The 25,494-nt window shown below is 45.2% G+C and overlaps 1 protein-coding gene across 1 annotated transcript in view; it reads left to right on the top strand.

The window, feature by feature from the left end:
* Positions 1 to 25,494, top strand: part of BARX2 (BARX homeobox 2) — a 69,516-nt gene that overhangs the window by 6,770 nt on the left and 37,252 nt on the right. The gene's annotated exons all lie outside the window — the stretch shown is intronic.

Here is a 25,494-nt window from a genome sequence, read left to right as displayed (position 1 = left end):
GGGAGTGCCCTGCCCAGCATTTAGCGTGACTGAATCAGGGTTAACCCAGAAGCATTTTTAGGTGCTGTTTGCACTTTGTTTTGAGGTCGGGAGGAAGAGGAACAGAGACGGAAGTTAGGTGGGGCACGGATCTGAGGCTCCCGCCTTAGTACAAAGCCTGGGAACTTCTATGGGGGTTGCGGAGCCTGCGGACCACGCCGGCCACTCTTCCGCCCCCAGTGAAGTCAGTTCGCGTCCCTTGGCTACACCTGCTGCTGAACCCTTAGCTGGAACATGGTTAGAGGGCTGCAAGGCTTTGGATGAGGTGGACAGGTGGAGGCCTCACTTTGCATTCTCTCTTGGGGAATGCTGTTTTCCATTCCTGTCTCGAGGAGGTGGTGTTTGTACTGGGGCATCAGAGACGGACCCCACTGAGCTGGATTAGCCGCCTTCTAACCCAGGACTTGCCAAAGCCCACAGGTGCTTGCCAGACTGTTGCGAATCACTTGGCTGCAAGTCTCTTGGGAGCAGCAAAACAGGGAGGAAAAAAGAGAGAGGAGAGAGAACATTTGGGTGAAGACTTCCCACATGTGGCGAAGGCCCTCCGTCCCGCCTGGCATGACTGCCTCCGGGTCAGCTGCCGTGACGGTGGAAGGGTTGTTCCTCTGTCCACAGCACGGGTGACAGGGTTAGAATTGGCCTTAGAATTTACCGGGAATGGGGTTCAGACCAGGACCGTGTACCAACTTAGTGATGTTAACAAAATAAGAAATACTCTGACTCTAGGAGAAGAGGCGGTTTTTCTTCTTCTTCTTCTTTTTTGTTTTTGTTTTTATTTAACCAGAAAACCTTTGCAGATCCTTAGGATTTAATTTATTTTTATTGCAGCTTAATAACAGTTGGAAAAAGAAATGTCTTGTTAAAATGAATGCTCTAAATAAAAACACAGCTAATTTTCCATTACAGTGTCTGATTACTTATCACCACGGCATTGCTACATGGCAGTTTAACTTCTTGGAAGTGGAAACTTGGCACACATTTAAGGAAGAAAGCAGTACACCCAGATAGATGTCAGAAGATGGCTTAATTATATTTGGTCTGGAGTTGACTCTTACCTATGATTACTATGCAAAAGACAGGCAGAGGGTCACTAAGGAAAGTCTCTGGTTCCTTTAGTGCCGGTGGAAATTGAATATGGAGGAAGATCGTTCTGAATGTTAGATGAGCTGCAAGTACGTGTAAAAAGGGACTCCACTAGTCACCGGTTGAAGCTGGTGTCAGGACTGCTTGATCGGCCTGGAGGTCAGCTGTATATGCTCCCTGACTCCACTGGCAGAGTTCATAAAAATGAACATGGCCTTTCTCCAAGGAGAGGCCAGGATGCAACTGAGTAGAAGCCGATCTGGAGGATCTCAGCACAAAACTAAATATCTTAAGGGTCCAGGCAGAGAAGCTTATGTGATTCCTTTTTTTTGCGTCTCTCTAGCTCACCACCATGTCCTTAGGAACACGTGCTTCTGGATATTGGATAAATATTGGAGACGTATTTTCACAGTGTGCCTGCCACCACGGTGATGTCAATGTCCTTTTGGTCATTATTGAAAAACACACTTCTGTGTTGATAAGCGATAGGATGACTGGCCTTTCACTTTTCTTATGCGAGGATCACTTATGACGTGTGGGGACATGGCGAGGTCTTGGGCCTGGTGGTATCGCATGCAGTCATGGCTGTGTTTCCACCCCGGCAATACCGGACAGGTCCCTAATACTGATTTACCTGCCATTCTCCACCACCCACTTCCCTCTTCCCAGAGGTCTTTTCATGCAGGTACTTAACCATTGCTGAAATTCAGGATCATGGTCTCACAGACAAGATCACAGCCACTTGTAGATTGGAGGATGTGTAGCTCTGATGTTTCTTTTAAGCACTATCTGAGAGAGTCAACGTTGCACACTTTCCTCGTGGTAACTTATAAACAACAGAGTCCTAATATTATGTCTTTGTGTCCTGGGGAGATCGGAGCCAGAGGTACTCAGGGTCGTCTTCCCGAGTTCTGCAGTGTTTATCCTAAAGGGGGCTACAAATTGGGGAGAAAGGCTAGAAACGTATACTCTCAACCCTGAACCTCATTATTCATCTTCATAACGACACAGTGAGTCCCCTGCATACGAACCTTCAAGTTGTGAACTTTCAAAGATGCGAAAGTGCGTTCACAGGTCCAATCACGTGTTAATTCACGTGTCTGGCAGACACTGTCACGCGCGCACATCCTCTCCAAGTGGTTGTGCTTTTGTGTACGTTACGGTACTGTATAGAGTACAGTAGTACAGTATCTTTATTTCAAGCCTAGGATGTCCGGAAGCAAGCGTAAAAGCAGCGGTGATGTAGCTGGTGCTCCTGTGCTTTTCAAGGTACTGTACTGTGAGATTAAAACTGTTTTCTTTATTTTTTTGTGTTTTTTTTAATGTATTCTTTGTGTGAAAAGCATTATAAACCTATTATGTACAGTACTCTGTAGCCAATTGTGTTAGTTGGGTACTTAGGCTAACTTTGTTGGACTTATGGACAAATTGGGTACAAACGTGCTCTCGGAATGGAACTCATTCGTATGTAGGGCACTTACTGTAATAGAAATAGTGACTTGTTTTGAGGCTTAGCATGTTACAGGCACTGGACCCAGTGATTTTCATTCAGCTTCCAATCATTCCTAAGAGATAGTATCTCTGCTTTACTAATGGAAGCTGAGAAGTTAAGTAACTTTATAAAGTCACTGAAGGTATAAAGATCTCTTCCAAAGCAATAAGAAAAAAGGCACGTAGAAAAATTGGCAACTCCTAGAAGTGAAGATCTAGGTGTCCAGTGAGCATGAAAGGATGGCCCTGGTAATCAGGAAAACACAAATGAAAACGAGGTACCATTTCATACCAGTCAGACAGGTAAACATGAAAGACTCTGATGGTATCGCTCTATGACAAGGTGGTGGAACAATAGATGTTCTCACTCCCCGATGGTGGGAGGGTTATTTGGCACAATTGCTTTGGAAGCAGCGTGGCAACACCTCGAAGCAGATACACACATGCCCTCAACCCAGCAGTTCCACCTCTGTTTATGCCCTGAGAAATCACTGCATGTGTGCCATAGGACACTGGTAGAGGAATGCTCATTTCTATGTTGTTTATGATAGTGAAAAATCTCAGTCTAACTGCCCTTCAGAGGAAAAAGGACAGAATTCTGTGTATTATATACAAGCAGTGAAATTCTACGCAGGGATGAAGATGAATGACCCAGATCTACTTGTATTAATACAGATAAGATTTAGAAATACAAGGCTGAGGAAAAAAAACACAAGTTGTAGATTGATACTTACAGTCTGATACCATTTATATAACGCTGGAAAACATGCAGGCCAATACTGTATATTGTTTAGGGAGGCAAGGGCATGGGATTGGGAGGGCTATATACAGATTTTTACTTTCCTGTGTAGTAATTTATTAAGGGAAAGAAAAGGCCTAATGTAAGTCCAGCCAAGCATTAAGATTGGGCAAAGCTTGGTCATGGGCACAAGATGTTCCTTACATTATTCTTTGTACTTTTCTGTATGTTTGAAATTTTCTATAATAAAAACATTGAAAAATGATAGTATGGGAGACCCCACATATCCATAAAACTCTTGATCTTGGGGGACTTTTTTTTTTTTTTGTGGTACGTGGGCCTCTCACTGTTGTGGCCTCTCCCGTTGCGGAGCACAGGCTCTGGATGCGCAGGCTCAGCGGCCATGACTCACGGGCCCAGCCGCTCCGTGGCACGTGGGATCCTCCCGGACCGGGGCACGAACCCGTGTCCCCTGCATCGGCAGGCGGACTCCCAACCACTGCGCCACCAGGGAAACCCCTTGGGGGACTTTTGATGGTTTTCTTAATAGCTTTCTATCCTGAGAGAAGCTGTTAAGTACAAGCTTCTTGTATACAGTCTCACAGTGGGGAAAGAACTTTATAATTAGACACATGTGTACAACTCACCCTGAAACAACCACTGCGGCTTCTGAAATTGGCTTTTGGATCTCACTTACCTCCCCTGGCTGGGTGGGGATGTCATTTTTCACCAAGATAACCGCTTTCCCCCAGGTAATGCTTTGGCATGTGAATAAATGGGCTCTGAGCTGGGCACTAGGGCTGGAAGGAAGTGCTGATGAAGTGTGTGTTTGTTTTCTGCAAATATCCATTACTGAGCATGCAAGGAAGAGTCAGTAGGTTCTTTCCCCTTCTTCTTAATGATGTTGCAAATCCCAGTAGATTGCCTTTGATTGCATCTTGCTTTGATATGTAACTGCTCAAATGATATACCACCCTTGGCTTTTTTTTTTTTTTTTTTTTGCGGTAGGCGGGCCTCTCACTGTTGTGGCCTCTCCCGTTGCGGAGCACAGGCTCCGGACGCGCAGGCTCAGCCGCCATGGCTCACGGGCCCAGCCACTCCGCGGCATGTGGGATCTTCCCGGACCGGGGCACGAACCCGTGTCCCCTGCATCGGCAGGCGGACTCTCAACCACTGCGCCACCAGGGAAGCCCCACCCTTGGCTTTTGACCAATGGTCGCTGCTATTGACAATTTAACTTAAAAAATTGTCTAGGGACATCAGTGAACACCAAAGAATCAAAAATATATTAAAATGTAGCTTCTTGGCAGGGAAGAATCATGTTGGTATTGGCATATAAGCTGGCTGAGTTTTCTTTATATTCTGTAAACATGATTTGATTTTAAAACTTTGGTGTGTGGTATCAGGATGGTTAGGAAGGGATGAGAACTGTTACCATGGTAACCACACAGAGAGCTGTCTGTTAGGGATGATGAATGGTGGTCCTGTGGTTTGGAGGGGGTAACCTGGACCACATTACTCCCCAGCGACAACTCTGGTGACAGGTGTTTTGTTCAGCCTATCTTAACAGCCAAGGCATTCTTCTTTTCTCTGCAAAATAGTTCCAATGTAGAAATATTGCTTTAAGATATTGTGACAAAAACCTGATCCTTTGGGAGCTCTTTCTGTGTCCCTTCAGAGGGAAAATAGTCCTTGGTGTGAATGAAACAGTTTGTACAGTCAAGAGTTTGCCAAAGCATTTCTCCTTCTGAGACCACCCCTCTCTGTCCTAAATCCATATGTAAACAGAGAAGCAAATAGATCAAAGCCCTCGGAGCCCACGTCCCATGCCAGCTATCAACAGCCAGGGTCGCTGTGCTGTCTTTGGTGCTTGGCAGTGCAGCCGTGGTCAGCAGGATCTAATGACTGCATCTAGAGGAGGGTGGCCAAATTGGACCTGACCGAAAGGCCGGTGGATCTATCAGATTTGCTGTCAGTGGACAGGCTTTCAGGGCTGCAGGAACGAGGCCTTCTGCATGTTGTCTTACCTGGATGGATGCACAGGACGGCTGCAGTGAAAGGAACAGATTGAAACGTCATTTGTGCCTTACTCTGTCCCCTTCCTGCGTCTCTCCAGTGAAACCTTATTCCTCGTAAAATGGACTCTCCAGGCTCGGGGTTATGAAAGGAGTGAATGTTATCAGGAGAGATCTTCCAAAGGGCTGTGTGCGTCTGAGGGAGATAACATGCAGGTGCTGCCCCTGCTGCCCTGACAGTCGATCACTGGCAGCAAATCTGACAGCTCCACCGTGGATCTTCCCTTTGGAACGACTTGGGAAAGTACAGGTGAGGATTGGGGATATTTATGGTTAACTTTGAACAAGTTTCACTGAGGGAGAGGGATATATTTTAATAAGGTTCCAATCCAAATCCTCTCTTTTTCATGACTGAACATTTGACTGAAATAATTGGTTGAAACATTTGATTGAAATCACCCCAGAGGAGACTTTTTGGGGAAGATGTTGTTAATTTTGTTATCCCTGGATATTATACAATTCATTATTGCTCTTAGCACGTTAGACAGCTGTGTGTCTTGGAAGCATGCTTTCAGTCCTCGGTTTGGAGGGTGGCATAAAGTTATGTCCTATTGGAGGGCTGATTTTTTTAAACTGGGACATTGAGCCTTGACAGAACAATTAGCTGCGTAAACAGAACGTGTTTCACTTTTCAGGGAACTGGGAAGTAAAAATAACAACAATTATAAATGGTAACTGTGAGCCAGACGCCGGGTGCTTCTCTTCACTAAGGAATTTAAACTGCATGGAGACCCTCTAGGAAGTAGTTACTATTATCACTGGTTTTTGGGGGAGGAAAGCGACACTCGGGGAGGTTGAGTAAATGGCAACACGGCCACATGAGGAAGTGGCAGAGTTGAGGTTGGAACTCAGGTCTGTCTCTTTCAATATACACAATCGTATGTCAATTAGGAGTCACGTCTGTCTTCTTCCACGGAGGCCCCATGCTTTATGTAAAGAAAGGTCCAGTGAGTGTGCCGGCTGCCGAGGGGTATATTTTGAACCTGTTGACTCTTTTACACATATTTATAACCATTTGACATGTGCCAGTCTGTCTTTCATTTCCTGTGATTATTTGTGTTTCTGAATGATTCCAGACGAATTCTAAGCAGCAGTTCTGTCTTTGGAGGAAGTGGGTGGTTGGGAGATTTTGGGCCTGCTGCCATCCGGCTGGGCGGCCCTGAACTCATCCCATTGCTCCTGGACGTCAGTGTCCGTATCTGTGTAACATTCCCAAGTCTCCTTTGGTCACAGTGCTTCCACGAGCTTTGGAAGCTTCTTCTGGATAAAGCTTTTCTATGGGAGTCGAGGGTGGAATTCCCAGGCACGCGTGCGTTCATTCATTTATTCATTCTTGTGAACCAGAGAGAAAGTACTTAACAACTGAATGCCAGCCAGTCGCCTTGAGACTTAAGACTTGGAATATTTTTCACGAAATACTCATTAAGTTCAGTGGGAAAAAAAAAAAGTCTGGCCATTTGTTTGGCATGGCTTAAAACAAAAGAATAAGAAATGAATTTTTTTCGCCCACATTCTATCCAGTCAGGCTGGTGTGGGTTCTGGGGAATCTGTGTTTTTAAAAAGAGATTATAATGAAAAGTCAAGTTTGAGAATCACTGTAGTGTAGATGACGGCTTAAAGATGAGCTTGAGGTAATTTACAGCCATGACTCAAATCTATGAAGCAGTTTAGTGGAGTGATCTTACTGGATAGGTTTTGAGTCAGATGGTCCTGGGTTGGTTTGTGTTTTCTTGTCTGTGTGACCTTAGGCAAGTCATTTAGCCTTTCTGACCCTCAACTTCCCCATCTATAAATGGAAGATAGTAATAACTACCTAATAGGGTTAGTCATGTAGGTTAAATGAAATAGTGTGTGTAAAGCACTTAGCGTAGTTTCTGGCACATAAGTACTCAGTAATTTATAGCTTCTATTACAAATGATTATCTTATAATAATAACCTCATCTTGGTTGGCCGAAGCACAGCCCTTTAGAGAAAGATTACTATTCGTGGTGGATGAAACTCAAGAAAAATTAGATATCCTTTAAAAACCACTTCACTCTAGGGCATTCTTGTGGGTTATGTCATTACACTGGCTGCCTCCTAGGGCCTCCTCTTGCAGCCTGGGTGGGGTCCGTGAGCTGTTGAAGTTCAAGGCTTCATGAATAGGTATGTTTCATTCCCCCCATCTTTCTGTTTTATAGTGTGAATTCAGAATTTTGCAAATTCATACATGAGTGGCAAAAACTGGTCAAACACGACAGCATCACAGAATGTGCTTTGTTACTCTTTTTTTTTTTTTTTTTTTTTTACAAGAGTTGCTCAGGATTAATTACCCCTAGGAAGTGTTTCATCATGTAGCTGTGCCTCTCAAGAACCGTTTTTAGAAAAGTGGCAGAATTTCTCAGCACGTTTAACTTTTTTTTTCCTTTGAAGAGTAGAGTTAGGGATAGTCTTTTCTTTTGGAAGAGGCTATGAGTTTTTTTTGTTTGTTTGTTTGTTTGCGGTACGCGGGCCTCTCACTGCTGTGGCCTCTCCTGTTGCGGAGCACAGGCTCTGGACGCACAGGCTCAGCGGCCGTGGCTCACGGGCCCAGCCGCTCCGTGGCATGTGGGATCTTCCCGGACCGCGGCACGAACTCGTGTCCCCTGCATCGGCAGGCGAACTCTCAACCACTGTGCCACCAGGGAAGCCCGAGAAAAATCCTTTTGATGAGGGTGAATGGAATTCTTCCATGGGTTGAAGGAAGCCCCGGTGACCAGGGCAGCAACCCCTTCCAATCGTTTATACTGATGATTCCTTCAAGCAACCTCTAGTGAAATCATCCAGGTTCAGGGGTGGGTGGGGGCCAGCTGGAAGCAGGTGGGCTAAGACACGTGGATGTGTCGTTCTGGTGCCGTGGGGTGGTATTGATTCGTGGACAGAACGCCGGCGTGGTCCCCTAAGTGCCTCAGAACCATTGTGGAAATAGGACTGAGCTGGAGATATGGACCTTTGGCAACTTGTTGAGACCATTCTGTTCAGTCTGTGAATTCAGAGAAGCCAAGTGTTTCTACTCTGGTAGGAGGGGAGTAGGCAGGAGTGGGTGAGGAGTGAGAAGCAATGATGGGGAGAGGAGAGTCGGGGGCAACGAAACGATTATCCTCCTGACACAGGGATCCTTACGTGCTTGTTCAGCATTTGTTGTCCAAATCTGAAAATGAGGATGGAACATTTCATTTGGGAAATTGCCCCGTGAGTACGTGCTTCTTCTCAGAGGCATAACTCAGAACTGACAGCCAGCCGATGGCTTGGGGTTGGGCCAGGGCCCGCCTAGCCACACAGTTGTCTCATCATCATATATATTATGATGATATATATTAATGATGCAATAAAGAGTTGCACCATCCCGGGTCACAGAAGATCACTATTATCCTATTAAGATGCAGTAATAGTGTTCATGCAGCCCAGTGCAGGAGGTGTGTGCACTTGAAGTGAGCAGGCAATGGGGACGCAGAGTTCAAGGTAGAAGAGCTGTCAGAAAGCCACCCCCAGGGCTCCGCACGGGCTCATTCTGGGCTGGCTCAGTGCCTCAGTTTCTGCCATTGATAAAATAGACCCTCCTCCCCTGTGTGTGGGGAAGAGGGGTTGATTAAGGAGTATTAGTGTAATGCCTTGAGGAGATCAAGGTGAGGTGAACAAGCACAGACTCCACATGAGGGAAGCTGTTAAGTGTCAGGGTCATTTCGTACTTTTCTAGACGACTAGACCCCAGGGAGGCCAAACCTGGATGGCCAGCTCTCTTCCTGCTGCCACGAGATAAGGATGGCATTTACATCTGTGCACAGAAGAGAAGAAATCGGAAGAACAATCTCCTGTGACATGTGAAAATGATATGAAGTCCAGATATTGGTGTCCACGAAGTTTTACTGGCGACAGCCACTCTCCTTTGTGTACATATGGAGTCATTTTGGCGGAGAGAGTGTGGCCCACCGGGCCTGAAATATTTACTGTCTGGCCCTTCTCGGGAGAAGTTTACAGACCCTTGAACGAGACTGTTGGAAACAGGGTTCCTCGGCTGTGAAATGAGGTTGTTACTGATCCACAACATGTGATGTCATTCTCAGCCCCCAGATACCTCCTTTGTTGTGTCACAGATCGGGGTCTCTTGTCATCCGTGATGTGTGGAGGCGTGAAAGTCAGTTTGGTGGGGAATTTTACAAGGACTCTCTGAAATTGAGATCAGGCTCTTAGCTCTACGGAAACATTCCCAAACCTTTCTAGAAATAACACTAGATTTTTCTGCACAGAGAGAGGGGTGAAAAATATTTCCAGGAAGGTGGCTGGGATTCCACTGAATTTGGGGGACTTTTCTCTGCATTTCTAACCCTCCCTGGTTTTCCCAGAGGAAATCTGAGGATGACAACTGATGAGACATTGGGAGCATCAGAATTACTGACCTTTTTCCATTTGAGGTTTGGGTGACTTTTATATGCTTCTTCTTTGACTTTAATTTGTTTCCTGGCCCTTGAACGTTGTGTAATCACACAGGCCCATCCGGAAGGGTGTGCATCACTGGATAAAGCACTTATTGCTGGGGTGCTTTCTGCGGTGGAAATGCACATCTATATGTGCCTGTCAGAACTGTCACCTCGTGAGGGTCAGGGCTGCCAGGCCTATCGGGAAGGACCCAGCATGATTCTCTTGGTGCCTCTGTCCCATTCTCACTTTTGTTTAGGCACTTGGGAATGGGTAAGCCTTCAATATTTTCTATGGCAGCCCCTGAGTCATGAAGCGCTAGTTAAGTGGGAGATTGAAATTAATCTGACTTGGCGATAACTTCCTATTTGTTGTTGGGTTTCTCCAGCCACTAGGCTGAGAATCCTTTAGGTTTAGCCCTTCTCACTGGGATGGAGTGGAGAGGGGTAAGGACAAGAGGAAGGTAGAGTACCTTCAGAGGAAGAAGTGATTGATGTTGCAGGTAAAATTCTACCTCAAAGAGAAGTACGTGTGGGACACGCTACATCTGACTTTCTTTCAGAGTTGAAGTCACAAGACGACAATAATAACAATAATAAAATAAATATAAAAACAAATGAACATAACAGCAGACACTTACATAATACTTCCTATGTACCAGGCACAGCTCTGAATGCCTTACATGAATTAACTTATTTAATTCCTACCCCAATCATATGAGGTACTATTATTCTTCTCATTTAATAGAGAAGAAAGCAGAAAGAAGTAGGGAGATAGACCTCTTCTTGGGTGGAGAGTACAGAAAAGAAGAGGACAGGCAGTAACATTCTAAGTCATATACAGACTGACTACATGAAGGGAGAATCTCTGATCTCCATGATGCTAACGTGGAAAGACAAAAACCCTACGCAAAAGATACAGGAGGAAAAGCAGAGGAGAAGTCAAACCTTGTCACACGTAGGGAACGGTGTTGCCTCATTTGGAGCTTAGACGCCTGAAGAATTACTTATTTTCAGAAGCATGGGATTGGGTACAGAGTAGATCTTCAGCAATATTAAAAATACTTTTTCTTATATTACAACTCATTTGACTTTCCTTACCTAGTTCTTTACTTCTAGGCTATACGCCCCTAGAGTGGTGAGGACATGTTTGTTTTGTTTTGTTTTTTCCTAAGGAGCAGTAAAGTTCTTACACAGCTGGAGCCCTAGGGAATGTCTTGGTGCCTAAATTTGCCAAGTGAGTTAGTGGTGGATGAGGTTCACTATTTTATCCACTATGCTTCACTGCCTTAGGCATTGTTCCAGGCTGCGTGTGATTTAAATAAATTTCACCTGATTGTTAATATTTAAAAAAACTAAATGTTGGGTAGATAAAAATATTTATAAAATATATGTAGGATAAAAAGAATAACAATACAGAGGGGTTGGGGGAGGGATGGACTGGGAGTTTGGGGTTAACAGATGCAAACTATTATATATAGGATGGATAAACGACAAGGTCCTGCTGTACGGCACAGGGAACTATATTCAATATCCTGTGATAAACCATAATGGAAAAGAACATGAGAAGTATATATATACACACACGTATAACTGAATCAGAAATTAACAGAAATTAACACAACATTGTAAATCAACTATACTTCAATACAACACAAAGAATAACAATACAGTGAACACCTGTGTACCCACCACTTGGTTTAAGAAAAAGGGCATTTAGTCTGAGTCTGCCTGTGCCCTTCCCTGGCACTGTCCTCAGCCCTTTGCCCATTAGAGGGAACCCACATCTCAGTTCTCTGTGCATAGCCTGCTTTTGTTTGGCGTTTTACTGTATGTTTGTATCTCTTAATCACATGTTGTTTAGCTCTGCTCGTTCTTGAACGTGACATAAATGTTATCATACTGCATGTATTTTTGTGACTTGCTTTTTCATGTAGCATCCAAGATTTGGAATCACATAGATTCCAAGAATCCCCTATGCTGTGTGTAGCTGCAATTCATTCATATTCATTGCTATATAGAATCCAGTGTATAAATATTACACAATGTATTTACCCACTCCATTGATGGACTTTTGGGTTGCTTCCAGTTCTTAGTATAGATATTGCTGCTTGAACATTCTTGTTAAATTCTTTTTTAAAAACCAGTGGCCAGGAGGACTTATTTAATTAGTTTTTCAATGAAAAAGCATAGTCTTAGAGCTTAATGAAAATTATAATGTCTATTCCTTGCACAGATAAATGTAATTTTCATTTGGGGGCACATACTACATATTAAATGGGTTTATTTATTTATTTTAGGATTTTTTTTTGACGTGGACCATTTTTAAAGTCTTTATTGAATTTGTTACAATATTGCTCCTGTTTCTTGTTTTGGTTTTTTGACCGCGAGGCATGTGGGGTCTTGGCTCCCTGACCAGGGATCGAACCCGCATCCCCTGCATTGGAAGGCAAAGACTTAACCACTGGACTGCCAGGGAAGTCCCCGGTGGGTTTATTTTTAATTGCCGTTTGGGTTAATTATTTTCCAGAATTGTCAATGATCTGTGTATTTTATTTTGTAAACAAATCGAAGGATTTATTGTAAAAATCACTGGCAAAAAACTCTGCCCAATTTTACAGTAAAGGCTTTGTAAATATTTTGATAAGCAAATTTGAAAATACTTAGTGTAAATTAGAACGTGAAGTACTTTCTTCTCTAAATTACACATTAGATAAGCTTTTGTCATCCAGAGCAACAAACAAACACTATTGCATTATGTAGCTCAGAGGGTCTTTGCCCACTCCTGTTTACTTGGAGACTAGAAAAGAAATTCTTAACATTTTCCAACTTAAAAAGATAGGCCTGAAAAAGCTTTTGAAATCACTTACAGAGTTGTGCAAAGGCACAGAGATTTAAAGCTGGTAAGGAACTAGAGTCCAGTCTGCTTTTTTGGACTGGAAAGAAGACCAAAGCTCAGAGTAATTAAATGACTTACCCATGATCACAGCGAGGCCCGTCAGCCTTTTGAATACAACTTCTCTAAAACAGCGATGTGATCTGTAGTTTCATTTCTAAATTAGAAGCCACCAGCTTCTTTTCATAAAAACATGTATATATATATTTGCTTCAATGTATCTTGAATTATTTAGTAACCTTCCAAAAAGAAAACCATGAACACAATCTATCATGACGATTTGAGGTTTGATTTTTCAAATTGCTTTTCTGCACCGTGTCCACTGCTGACCCTGGAGAGGTTTCCACTTGGTTCCCAGAGCCCGGTTTCTGGCAGTGAACAATATTCCCACTGTCTTGCACCCTGGCCGCTGAAGCTGTTGGAAGACAGACATAGAGCTCGAAGGATCCTGGGTCATGTCAACAGGTAATGGCCCAGGCCTGGCTCAGCAGCTGGTCCTGGGGCTTTCCCTCTTAAGGAAGCAGCAGCTTTGCAGGAGCAATCTTTTTATTTTATTATTTTTTATTTTTTTAACATCTTTATTGGAGTATAATTGCTTTACAATGGTGTGTTAGTTTCTGCTGTATAACAAAGTGAATCAGCTATATACATACGTATATCCCCATATCCCCTCCCTCTTGTGTCTCCCTCCCACCCTCCCTATCCCACCCCTCTAGGTGGTCACAAAGCACCGAGCTGATCTCCCTGTGCTATGCGGCTGCTTCCCACTAGCTATGTATTTTACATTTGGTAGTGTGTATATATCAGGCCTCGGTCGTGGGCAGTGAGTACCGTGCATTTGGGGCGGGGTGTGAGGCTTTTTGTGCTCCTGGAATCGCCCCAGCCCTCCCATCCCTTCCGCCCGTGCCGCCTCCAGCCCTCGCCCGCTGCCCCATCCTGAAATAGCCATGGCTCAGCACGGAAGAAATGTGCTCCTCTAATCCTAAGGAGCTGATGAGTCCTGCATTTGCCAAGGGGACGGGTTTTTACTTTCTTCTCCTTTCGGGAGAATCCCTGAAAGCTTAAAATCTGTTTTAAGAACCTGATAGGGGGCGTCTCTGGTGGCGCAGTGGTTGAGAGTCCGCCTGCCGATGCAGGGGACGAGGGTTCGTGCCCCGGTCCGGGAAGATCCACATACCATGGAGCGGCTGGACCCGTGAGCCATGGCTGCTGAGCCTGCGCGTCCGGAGCCTGTGCTCCGCAACGGGAGAGGCCACAGCAGTGAGAGGCCCGCGTACCACACACACACACAAAAAGAACCTGATAGGAACCTGGAGTCCCACCGTGGAGACCGATTTTCCACCTCTGCTCCTCTCTTGGTGACTCTGGAAAATCGTGGTCCTTTCCTGGGCCTCTCCTTTTCCATTGTGAAGTGGGTATAATAACACCGATACTCCTGGGTTTGCTGTAGAGATTGAATGATCTGAATGATCTGAATCCCCTGAATCTTATATGGACAAAGGATTTCACCTCTGAATTACATCTCAGAAAAAGAAAAAAAAATCCTACGTGTTTCCTTATGTTTCTGCATCAAAGACAGGAACCCATCTGCCAGAGGCCAGGGTGGGAGTGGTGTCTGGATTCCCAGTCTGTCCAGCCCCGTCACACACCAGCCGCCCCCTCCCTGTGCCCCAGCAGTACGGGCTCAGTCGGGACAGTATGTTGAGACCTTGTGTCCGACTGCCCCTCCTGTGGGGCTCTGAGCTTCCATCGGGCAGAGATTGTGCCTTATTCCTCTGTGCCTCAAGCATCTAGCATATTAGTGTCATATGGGAGGTGCTAAAAGCAGAGTAGTTTTACAAGTCACTGAACTGTTGAGATTTGTCTGTGCTTGGTGTTTCTTTACAGGACTTTTTTTTTTACTGTAGTTAATAGGTTTCTCTCTCACTCAATCTTCCCTGCTTCCTCCACACCACTGACCTTTCTCCCCTTCTGGGGACCACCCCGATCCTACACCTGTGGTTTTCAAATGTAGCTGCTCCTTTCCATACCCACTTTTTTTTTTTTTTGGTCTAATTATTTATAATATGCAGCTTGACACGTCTAGGTAATAGACTTCATTATCTGGAATGGCCTGCTCCAGCGTGAGAATCCTTAAGTGGAAGGCCTTATTTACCTATTTTAAAGTGTCCGCTGTTTTGTTTTTTTTTGTTGTTGTTGTTTTTAATTCTCTCAGTTCCTCTTGATTGTACTTTACCATGAGGGATAACGGTTCATTTCAAGTTAATCTGTGAGACTGAAGTGTAACCTGTTTGGTGGGGGACCGGAGTTGAATGGCAGCTGTTAAACAGTGCATAGCACCTCCTCACAAAGGCTTAAACATGAAAAAGGAGTCGGAATAGTAGAATATGCTGGAGTTTGGTGAGGACGGTGAGTGCTACAGGACATGGGATGTGCACATACAGTTGCAGACAATGACTGCGCTTCCAAAGACAGGGCTCCTGAACCTTCAGCCCCAGAAGAAGGGCTGCTGGAATTACCAGCAGGGTTCCAGTACAGCTCATGGACCTTTATTTACGCTGTGTCATCACACACCACCTGTTCCTTTCTTCCTTAAAGTTCCCTATGATAGAGACATACAGATTTGCCCCCTTCATGAGCCATAAAGTTGATGATCAGGATAACTGCAAAACCTTTTAAAACTTTCAGAGATGAAAAGTGATAAGAAATTGAAAGAAGTTAAGTCACCTAATGAACATAACTGGCATTAAACATCTTCTCATGAAAGAATCTGTCCTAAGCTAGTGGATATGGGAAAATGCCCGAAAAATGTTGAAAGCATCATTTAAGAGTGCAGACCCATTTGGAAATAAAAATTATTTTTATTATTTAAATTAATTATTTTTAGCTGGCGTTGGGTCTTTGTTGCTGCACGCAGGCTTTCTCTAGTTGCGGCGAGCGGGGGCTGCTCTTCGTTGTGGTGCGCGGGCTTCTCATTGCGGTGGCTTCTCTTGTTACGGAGCAGGGGCTCTAGGCATGCGGGCTTCAGTAGTTGTGGCATGCGGGCTCAGTAGCTGTGGCTCCCGGGTTCTAGAGCGCAGGCTCAGTAGTCGTGGTGCATGGGCTTAGTTGCTCCGTGGCATGTGGGATCTTCCCGGACCAGGGATCGAACCCATGTCCCCTGCACTGGCAGGCAGATTCTTAACCACTGCACCACCAGGGAATCCCTTTCAGTATTTTTTTTAATTGAAGTATAGTTGATTTACAATGTTGTGTTAATTTCTGCTATACAGCGAAGTGATTCAGTTATACTTATATATAATTTCTTTTTTATATTCTTTTCCATTATGGTTTATCCCAGGATATTGAATATAGTTTCCTGTGCTTTGCAGTAGGACCTTGTTGTTTATCCATCCTGTCTATGGATAGGATGCATCTGTTAACCCCAAGGATAATTTTTTTTTTTTTTTTTTGCGGTATGCGGGCCTCTCACTGTTGTGGCTTCTCCCATTGTGGAGCACAGGCTCCGGACGCACAGGCTCAGGGGCCATGGCTCACGGGCCCAGCCGCTCCACGGCATGTGGGATCTTCCTGGACCGGGGCACGAATCCGTGTCCCCTGCATCAGCAGGCGGACTCTCAACCACTGTGCCACCAGGGAAGCCCAAGGGTAATTATTTTTATCACCAGTCTTTATATAATGTTGTAGATGAAGTTGTATCAAATGTAATAGAATATTAATGATAACACTGTCCGAAATGCATCTTTAGAAGTTGTGTTTTAAAAATAAGCCAGCAGGAACTCAACATCATATTTGTGTAGTAGAAGAACAATGCAAACAATTAGGGTGAATTGTGTGTTTTTGAATCATGACTTATTGTTGCTTCATAAATCCATTTTGTTTGTTTTTTCCTTTTCATCATTTTTGCCTTGGAAGGTCGGGATATTATTCATATCTCTTGATGAAGTTAGGGCTTTGTGTTTTACCAGGAATGGAGGTTCATTTGCTGTACTGAGTTTACTTTTAATTTTGTAATGAGCCCCTAGAGTGACAGGGGTAAGTTGTTTCACTTCTTTTGAACTCTATTCCTTTTGAACAGAGACAGTATGCTCGTTAGTCAAGTGCTTGGAGGTCCTTAAATATCAAACAGGAAACTTAGGAGAATGCAAAATACGATTCTGTACATACAGTTGTTTTCTTCTTCCAAGCAGATGTTCAGTAAATGTGTCCTTATGTAAATTTGAGAATTTAACAATTCACAGTTCATTGTAAAGCATTGGAATCCTAGCTGCAGCAGGTGAAAACAATATCTCATGCGGGCCTCTCACGGTTGTGGCCTCTCCCGCTGCGGAGCACAGGCTCTGGACGCGCAGGCTCAGCGGCCGTGGCTCACGGGCCCAGCCGCTCCGCAGCATGTGGGATCTTCCCGGACCAGGGCACGAACCCGTGTCCCCTGCATCGGCAGGCGGACTCTCAACCACTGCGCCACCAGGGAAGCCTGTGTGAGTATTTTTGATTCTGGAGCATTAATCATTTGGTTAGCTCAGTTCATCAGATCCTGCATGGGAAGTCAGGAAATGTATTAGCTCACTTTGTACAGAACACAGCTCAGCACCATTTGCGAAAGATGAGTTTGATTTGAGTTCTAATACTTGGCTTATGGAACCTCAAGCGAGCCAAGTGGCCATGATGGGGTTTGTGAGAGAAGAGGGCTGTGCAGCTATGAGTTTTCTTGTCCTCAGAAGGCTTGGGATAACTGTGTTTTGTTCCTTGGTAATACAGTGGTTTGGAGAAAATCCTTTCTGACTACTTTACCTCCTTAACCTACCATTTTTGGGATTACAGTTCAACTCTAGGGATATTTTCAGAAAGAGAAAAAGCATAAGCACTTTTTTCAATAGCTCTTCAAGGAACATCATATGGACCACTTGACGGTCCATGGACCAGCTCACACCCACCTGGTAGAGTAGCCCATCAGTATTGCATTTGTAACACACATGCCTCAGCACACTAGGCTTTCCTGGAGTGGAGTTAATTAGACAGCTTATTGTTTGGATTACTGTTCTTATGGGAAGACTTCCAGATTGACTGGAGGGGCAGAGTGGGTGGACCAGTGGTTCTGGAGAGCCAAGAGAACAGATTAGACTGTAAGCCAGCTGCTGCGTCTCCCGCATCTGGAGCGTCTGTGGCTCTTTGATTAGAACCATAGACCTTTAGACCTGACATGTGCTAATGCTGATCATCTCAAGCACCTTTATTTGGGGGAGGAGAAACAGGTGTGCGTCAGCTCAGGAAACATTCATGGAGCGCCTGCTCTTTGCCAGGATGAGGGAGCAGCTACAATACGAATTATCCCCTCAAAGAGCTTACTGAGTAGTAAAGGGCTATAAGCATATTATAAGTGCATGTGAATACTCTGTGGAGAGCACTGTGAAAGGTCAGCACGGAGGCACTGTGGGAGCACAGAGGCAGGGATTCAGCCCCATCCATGTAGGAAGCAGCAGGAAAGGCTGGGGGAGGCTTTATGGATGAGAAAACCTGAGCTGAACCTTAAAGGATGAATAAGAATGAGCCAGGGGTCTCTACAACCATTTGTGGTTGAGGTTAAGTAGCTCTCCCCAAGGTCGCACAACTAGTAAATGGGGAATCTAGGCTTAATCTCCACACAGTGTGTCCTCAGGGCCCCTAATTTTAATTTTTTTTTTTTTTTTTTTTTTTGCGGTACACGGGCCTCTCACTGTTGTGGCCTCTCCTGTTGCGGAGCACAGGCTCCGGACGCGCAGGCTTAGCGGCCATGGCTCACGGGCCCAGCCGCTCCGCGGCATGTGGGATCCTCCCGGACCGGGGCACGAACTCGTGTCCCTTGCATCGGCAGGCGGACTCCCAACCCATGCGCCACCAGGGAAGCCCCAGGGCCCCTAATTTTCACTGTAGCATCTCTAAATGATTCACTCTGACAATGTGGCTTCATTTTCCACATTATTAACTTAAAAACTTCATAGGAAGCAAATTGAACCTTAGCTGATATTTAACCTTATTATCAAAAGACTTAACTAGTCCTTATTATGCTGACACCGGTCTCCTAAAATAAAATAGCTCTGACCTTATAAGGTTTAAATGTTTCATTGTAATATGACATTTCAGGTTCCTGGGAATAATTGCTGTGCTATTTTATTTTAATTGCCATGCATAGCATTATCATGGAATGGAGGATTCTTCCATCAAACTTGAACTATCAGATACACCTATGGTAATAAATCTTGGAATTAAGAAAAAAAAAAAGAATTAGCCAGGGGAATAAGAGTCCCGGGGTGAGTCTGGGGGCATCCTGGGAAGAGGGGAAATATGATCAAAGATGAGGTGGCTTGGGCTTCCCTGGTGGCGCGGTGTTTGAGAGTCCGCCTGCCGATGCAGGGGACACGGGTTCGTGCCCCGGTCCGGGAAGATCCCACATGCTGTGGAGCAGCTGGGCCCGTGAGCCATGGCTGCTGAGCCTGCGTGTCCGGAGCCTGTGCTCCGCAAGGGGAGGGGCTACAACAGTGAGAGGCCCGTGTACCGCAAAAAAAAAAAAATACTCACACACCTGAAAGTCCAATGGGAACAGCAATGAGATACTGTTTTCACCTGCTGCAACTAGGATTCCAATGCTTTACAATGAACTGTGAATTGTTAAATTCTCAATCAAATTTACATAAGGACACATTTACTGAACATCTGCTTGGAAGAAGAAAACAACTGTATGTACAGAATCGTATTTTGCATTCTCCTAAGTTTCCTGTTTGATATTTAAGGACCTCCAAGCACTTGACTAACGAGCATACTGTCTCTGTTCAAAAGGAATAGAGTTCAAAAGAAGTGAAACAACTTACCCCTGTCACTCTAGGGGCTCATTACAAAATTAAAAGTAAACTCAGTACAGCAAATGAACCTCCATTCCTGGTAAAACACAAAGCCCTAACTTCATCAAGAGATATGAATAATATCCCGACCTTCCAAGGCAAAAATGATGAAAAGGAAAAAACAAACAAAATGGATTTATGAAGCAACAATAAGTCATGATTCAAAAACACACAATTCACCCTAATTGTTTGCATTGTTCTTCTACTACACAAATATGATGTTGAGTTCCTGCTGGCTTATTTTTAAAACACAACTTCTGAAGATGCATTTCGGACAGTGTTATCATTAATATTCTATTACATTTGATACAACTTCATCTACAACATTATATAAAGACTGGTGATAAAAATAATTATCCTTGGGCTTCCCTGGTGGCACAGTGGTTGAGAGTCCGCTTGCCGATGCAGGGGACACGGGTTCGTGCCCCGGTCCAGGAAGATCCCACATGCCGTGGAGCGGCTGGGCCCGTGAGCCATGGCCGCTGAGCCTGTGCGTCCGGAGCCTGTGCTCCGCAACGGGAGAGGCCACAGCAGTGAGAGGCCCGCGTACCGCAAAAACAAAAACAAAAACAGATGAGGTGGCTTGATACAGCATAGTGTGCATCTGGGAACTGCAGGCATCTCAATAGTAACAGGGTGTGAAGTGCAGAGAGCACGTGCTGAGAGGCGGGGTCAGAAAGGAAGGGGCGCACGCCACAGGGGTTTCGTTCTGTAGGCTCTGGAGAGTCCCTGCCCGGGTCCAAGAAAGGAAATAACAATTGGATGTGGGTTTGAGGAGAATCACTATGGGGATGACTTTGACAGGGACAAGACTGAAGGCAGGAGAACCAGTTAGGAGGCTCTTGCCATCATCCAGGGAAAAGATGACGAGCTAGGACAGTGGTGGGATTGGGTCAAGGATGGAGCCTTGGGGAATCCCAGTGTTTAACGGGCAGGAGAAAATTAGGAGCCTAAGCAAAACCCTGGTCAGGGAGATAGAAGAAAGGATCAGCCAAGAGTGTCAAGAGGAGAATTTCAGAGGGAACGAGTCTGAGGGATCCAGTTGATTAAAGGCTGAGAAGTGTCCAGAGCGGTGGTCTGTGACCTGGCAGTGCCAGCAGTATCTGGGACCTGGTTACGAAAGCAAACTCATGACCCACACTTCAGAGACACAGTCTAAATGTGGAGATGGTTGTCGATGACCTGGACAGATCATTTTCATTGGAATGGCTGGGACAGAATCAACACTGCAGACAGTTTGGGAGTTGATATAAAATGAGAAAGTGGAGATAATATCGCCTTGCAAGAAACTTGGACAAGATAGGAAAGCAAAATTGTTAGAGGTGGATGTAAGTCAAGAGGACACGTTTCTTAGCATTGGCCAAGACTTGAGCACCTGTTTTTCGGTTTAAAGGAAAGTAGGAAGATTGAGGTTTATGATAAGGAGGTGGATAAAGAACAAACAAATATGTAGAAGACATAAATATCCTTCCATAGAAGTATATGAATAAATGTAAATTATTGTAGTGTGGGATGGACTGAAATGGTTGCTGCCCTGGGGTTGTGAGGCTTGGAGTTTAGATCTGGCTCTGTTTTTCAAGGTTTCTTTGAGAAACCTTGTGTATTCATAATACATTGTGTATTAATAATAGCCCACAGCTTTCTTTTTTTAACATCTTTATTGGAGTATAATTGCTTTACAATGGTGTGTTAGTTTCTGCTGTATAACAAAGTGAATCAGCTGTACATATACATATATCCCCATATCTCCTCCCTCTTGTGTCTCCCTCCCACCCTCCCTATCCCACCCCTCTAGGTGGTCACAAAGCACCGAGCTGATCTCCCTGTGCCATGCGGCTGCTTCCCACTAGCTGTCTATTTTACATTTGGTAGTGTGTATATGTCCATGCCGCTCTCTCACTCCATCCCAGCTTCCCCTCCCCCCTCCCCTTGTCCTCAAGTCTATTTTCTACGTCTAGCCCACAGCTTTTTAAGGCACAGACCTGGTTTGAATTCTGAGTCCCTCACCATTAAGTGTGTAAATGTGGGCAAATTATTTAGACACTTTTTTTTTTTGCGGTACGCGGGCCCTTCACTGTTGTGGCCTCTCCCGTTGCCAAGCACAGGCTGCGGACGCGCAGGCTCAGCGGCCATGGCTCACAGGCCCAGCCGCTCCATGGCATGTGGATCTTCCCGGACCGGGGCACGAACCCGCGTCCCCTGCATCGGCAGGCAGACTCTCAACTGCTGTGCCACCAGGGAAGCCCTATTTAGACATTCTTAACGCTTGTTTCTTCGTTTCTAGAAAAGGCATAGTAATACACACTATGGTGGGTGAACATGGCGATTAAATAATAGAGTGTGTATGAAAACTCTTGGGTGTCCCATGCTAGCATAGATGGGATAAGCACTCAACAACCGTATGAAGGAATGTCTAAGGGAGTTGATGTAAAAATCAGCACATGACCAGGCAGGCTGTTTAATATTGGAATGTTGCTATTTTCCCATCTGTGGAAAAGGGCGAATAGTAGTGCCCTTTCATTTACAGGATTTTATAAAGAGAAAACGGAGCTATTTATGAAACACTTTGATGACATTTGATGTTTCAGAAGTGAAAGGAAACATTTCGCAGTACTGAGAATTAACTGGCTGGTTACCTCCTTCTGTAACAGTTTCCTGGTAGATCCTTTAAAAGAGAAATCAATTAATCAGTCAGCAGTTGCTCATCAAATGTCTAACGTATGTAAGAGAACATTCTAGACACTGAGGGAGATCCAAAACAAACAACAGCGAGAACCCACGGGGAGCTTAAAGTCTAACAAAAGACAGGACACTGCAGGAAGGAAGTGATTCTGGCCACGTCAGGAGCTCCACTGGTTCACAGTAAAGAACTTGTTTAGAGGAGGAGGATGGCGTTTGCAAATCACTTCTTTTTGCAACTGCATAGTGTCTGGAGAAATTGGCAACTGCTAAGACCAGTGGTGTCCTTGGAATAATTGCGTCCCTTGAGCTGCGATGGCCTCCCTGGCAGCTTCATGGCTTTGCGGAGCTCTGAGCCCAGTGGCTTCCTCAGCCTCTTTATGTTTCGTAGTTAGTAATGAGCTGGTTTGGAATGGTGGTCACTGTTGGTCGATTCCTTTGAAATTTCTTCCTTTCCACTACTTCTTACCTACAGAATAGGTGGTGGGAGAAATAGGCGTGGCTATAACAGGACATTGTTGCAAACTTCATGTTTATCGTGGTAATGGGGTGATTGCTGCCTTGTCGTCTTGGCCATCCTTGAAGGCTGTGTGAAATTTGGATCTCCCTCGCAACTGTTATTCCCAGTTCATCCACCAGGCTGCTGCTGGTTTCTCAAGCTTCAGCCTCCCAGGTGGCAGCCTCCATTCTTGGACCACCATTTCCCAACCTGTCCCCCCACCTTTGGTCACAGTGCTCACTCAGCACGAGTATTTCTCAAGCTGGTGGTGATGAGTCCATCTTATGTTTCCCGTATAACTGACTGGCATTTCCTTTTGTAGAACTGATATGGAACTGTGGGTGCCGGATGTGAAAGCAGGAACTTAGCCTCCATCCCTGTTTCTTGCTGAGATCGTTCATGATTGCTTCCACTGCAAGTGGATTTTGGATCAAATGGAAATTTGTACTATTCTGTAGGCAACAAAAGGTCAGTAGGGGTAAGGACAGCATCAGAACAAGGGATGGGATGCTGAACCAGGAACCCATTCTTTTTCTTTTAAATTGAAGTATAGGTGGTTTACAATGTTGTATTAATTTCTGCCATACAGCAAAGTGACTTAGTTATACACATATATACATCCTTTTTCATGTTCTTTTCCGTTATGGTTTATCCCAGGCTATTGAATATAGCTCCCTGTGCTATGCAGTAGGACCTTGTTGTTTATCCATCCAAAACATACCAGTTTGCATCTGCTGATCCCACACTCCCACTCCATCCCTCCCCCACCTCCCCTCCCCCACGGCAACCAAACGTCTGCAGGAAGCTGTCCTAAACAACGATTTGATCGAAGCTTCCATGAAAGATTATCTAGTGTCCATTTCACCCTGCAATTTTTCTGAAGGAGAACTGTTGAGACTCACAGCCACACCTGCTGACACAGCCATTTTTGTTGCACTTCTGACTGCTCTTGTCACATCCTGAAGGAAACCCAGATCGGAGGGGTCATCGCAGGAGGCTGCAGGCTCACCTGGGGAACAATGCCCTATTCACAGGTTACAAGGGCAGGCCTGTCTCATGAGCCAACCAAAATGGTGCCGGGAATAGATGTCACTCTTCTTGTCTTGCTTCAGGTGATGAGAACCAATTAAGAGGGTGACACATAGCAGAGATGGGGAAGGAAAACACAGAGGGTGTCGATTTGTTTCCCTTGGCCCAAGAGAGAGAGCAAGCATTTGCCATCTGCCTGCTTCCCAAGTGCCCTTGTGAACTGCTGGATACCTTCAGCTTGTCGGCTGACCTTTCCGGGCTCCTCTCCCCCTTGGTTCATAAAACAACCGAGATGCTACCTGCTCAGTGAGAGTCACGTTGTCTTAATGAACCCGGTGGGAAATGCTTTTCTCTTTGGAGAGCCTAGCTGTTATTGCACGTTTCCTTCCCAGGAGCACGCAGAGCCTGTCCATTTGGTGTGAGCCGTGGAAGGAGGAGGCCACCAGGTGCCCTCCGGAGCTTTCAGTGGGGGAGCCATTCGGGGGGCACCAGGCTTGTTTTGATCTTCGCTCAGATGGGAGGCTTTAGTGGAATCCCCTCTCAGGCTGGGAAGGGGACTCTTTGATCTCCCTTTGCCTAATAGGCAGAACCCTCTTCTCTGTTTCCTCTAAGGACAAAAATAAACAGAGAAGCTGAGTTTGTGAACAGCTGTATAAACAATGCAATTTGGAAGTATGCAAAAAATATGTGGGTTATATATACATTCGTACGTATATCCTCTTGATCTGGTCTTGCATCCTTGTGACCACTGCTTGATCTGAGAGAGATTTCCATCGGATACAGTAAAATCCAGTCCCTTAATGCTTCGACGGGTTTAAGGCCTCAGAGCATTTGGGCAGAAGCATTTTTCTCCCCTGGACATGCAGCAGTTCTGAGACATTCCAACTGCAGTGTTTACAAGTATAATAAGACAGCCCTCCTTAATATGCCAAAGGCAGTCTACTCACACTCTAGAGGGTAGGTAACTTGATTGTCCAGTAGAGGTGATTAAGTTTCCACTTAGATGATAGAGTCTGCAAGTCTGAAGCCAAATTCATCTTCTTTTCTGTGCCCCTCCCTCCCAAGGAGGTCTTTCTTTTGACACCTGTCACTTCTTTAATGGGATCACCATTTGCCTGCTGACAGGCACAAAGCTCTGGAGTGCCCTAGATTTGTCTCCTTTGTTCCCAACCTCGGAGCGGTCTCCGAAAATTTTCTCTTTAGTCTGTCTCTTCCTTGACACTATGAGTTCAGGCCGTGGACCTGACCAGGACTAATGAAACAGTTTCCTAACTGATAATATAACTTAACATTTAAAGATGATACATAAAATTGTTTGGATAATAATATGATAGGATAGAAAGCTCACACACACCCTTTAGACGCTTGGGGGAATAGAGAAGAAACAATGACTTTCAAAAGATTGCAGAGGTTAAACGTTTAGAAACTGTTTCACAGGGCTTCCCCGTTGGCGCAGTGGTTGAGAGTCCGCCTGCTGATGCAGGGGACTCGGGTTTGTGCCCCGGTCCGGGAAGATCCCACATGCCGTGGAGCAGCTGGGCCCGTTGAGCCATGGCCGCTGAGCCTGCACGTCCGGAGCCTGTGCTCCGCAACGGGAGAGGCCACAACAGTGAGAGGCCCGTGTGCCGCAAAAAAAACAAAAAAAACCTTTT

Source organism: Tursiops truncatus, chromosome 8 (assembly GCF_011762595.2).
Source record: "Tursiops truncatus isolate mTurTru1 chromosome 8, mTurTru1.mat.Y, whole genome shotgun sequence".
Lineage (NCBI taxonomy): Eukaryota > Metazoa > Chordata > Mammalia > Artiodactyla > Delphinidae > Tursiops > Tursiops truncatus.
This window is presented reverse-complemented; position numbering and strand designations above follow the sequence as displayed.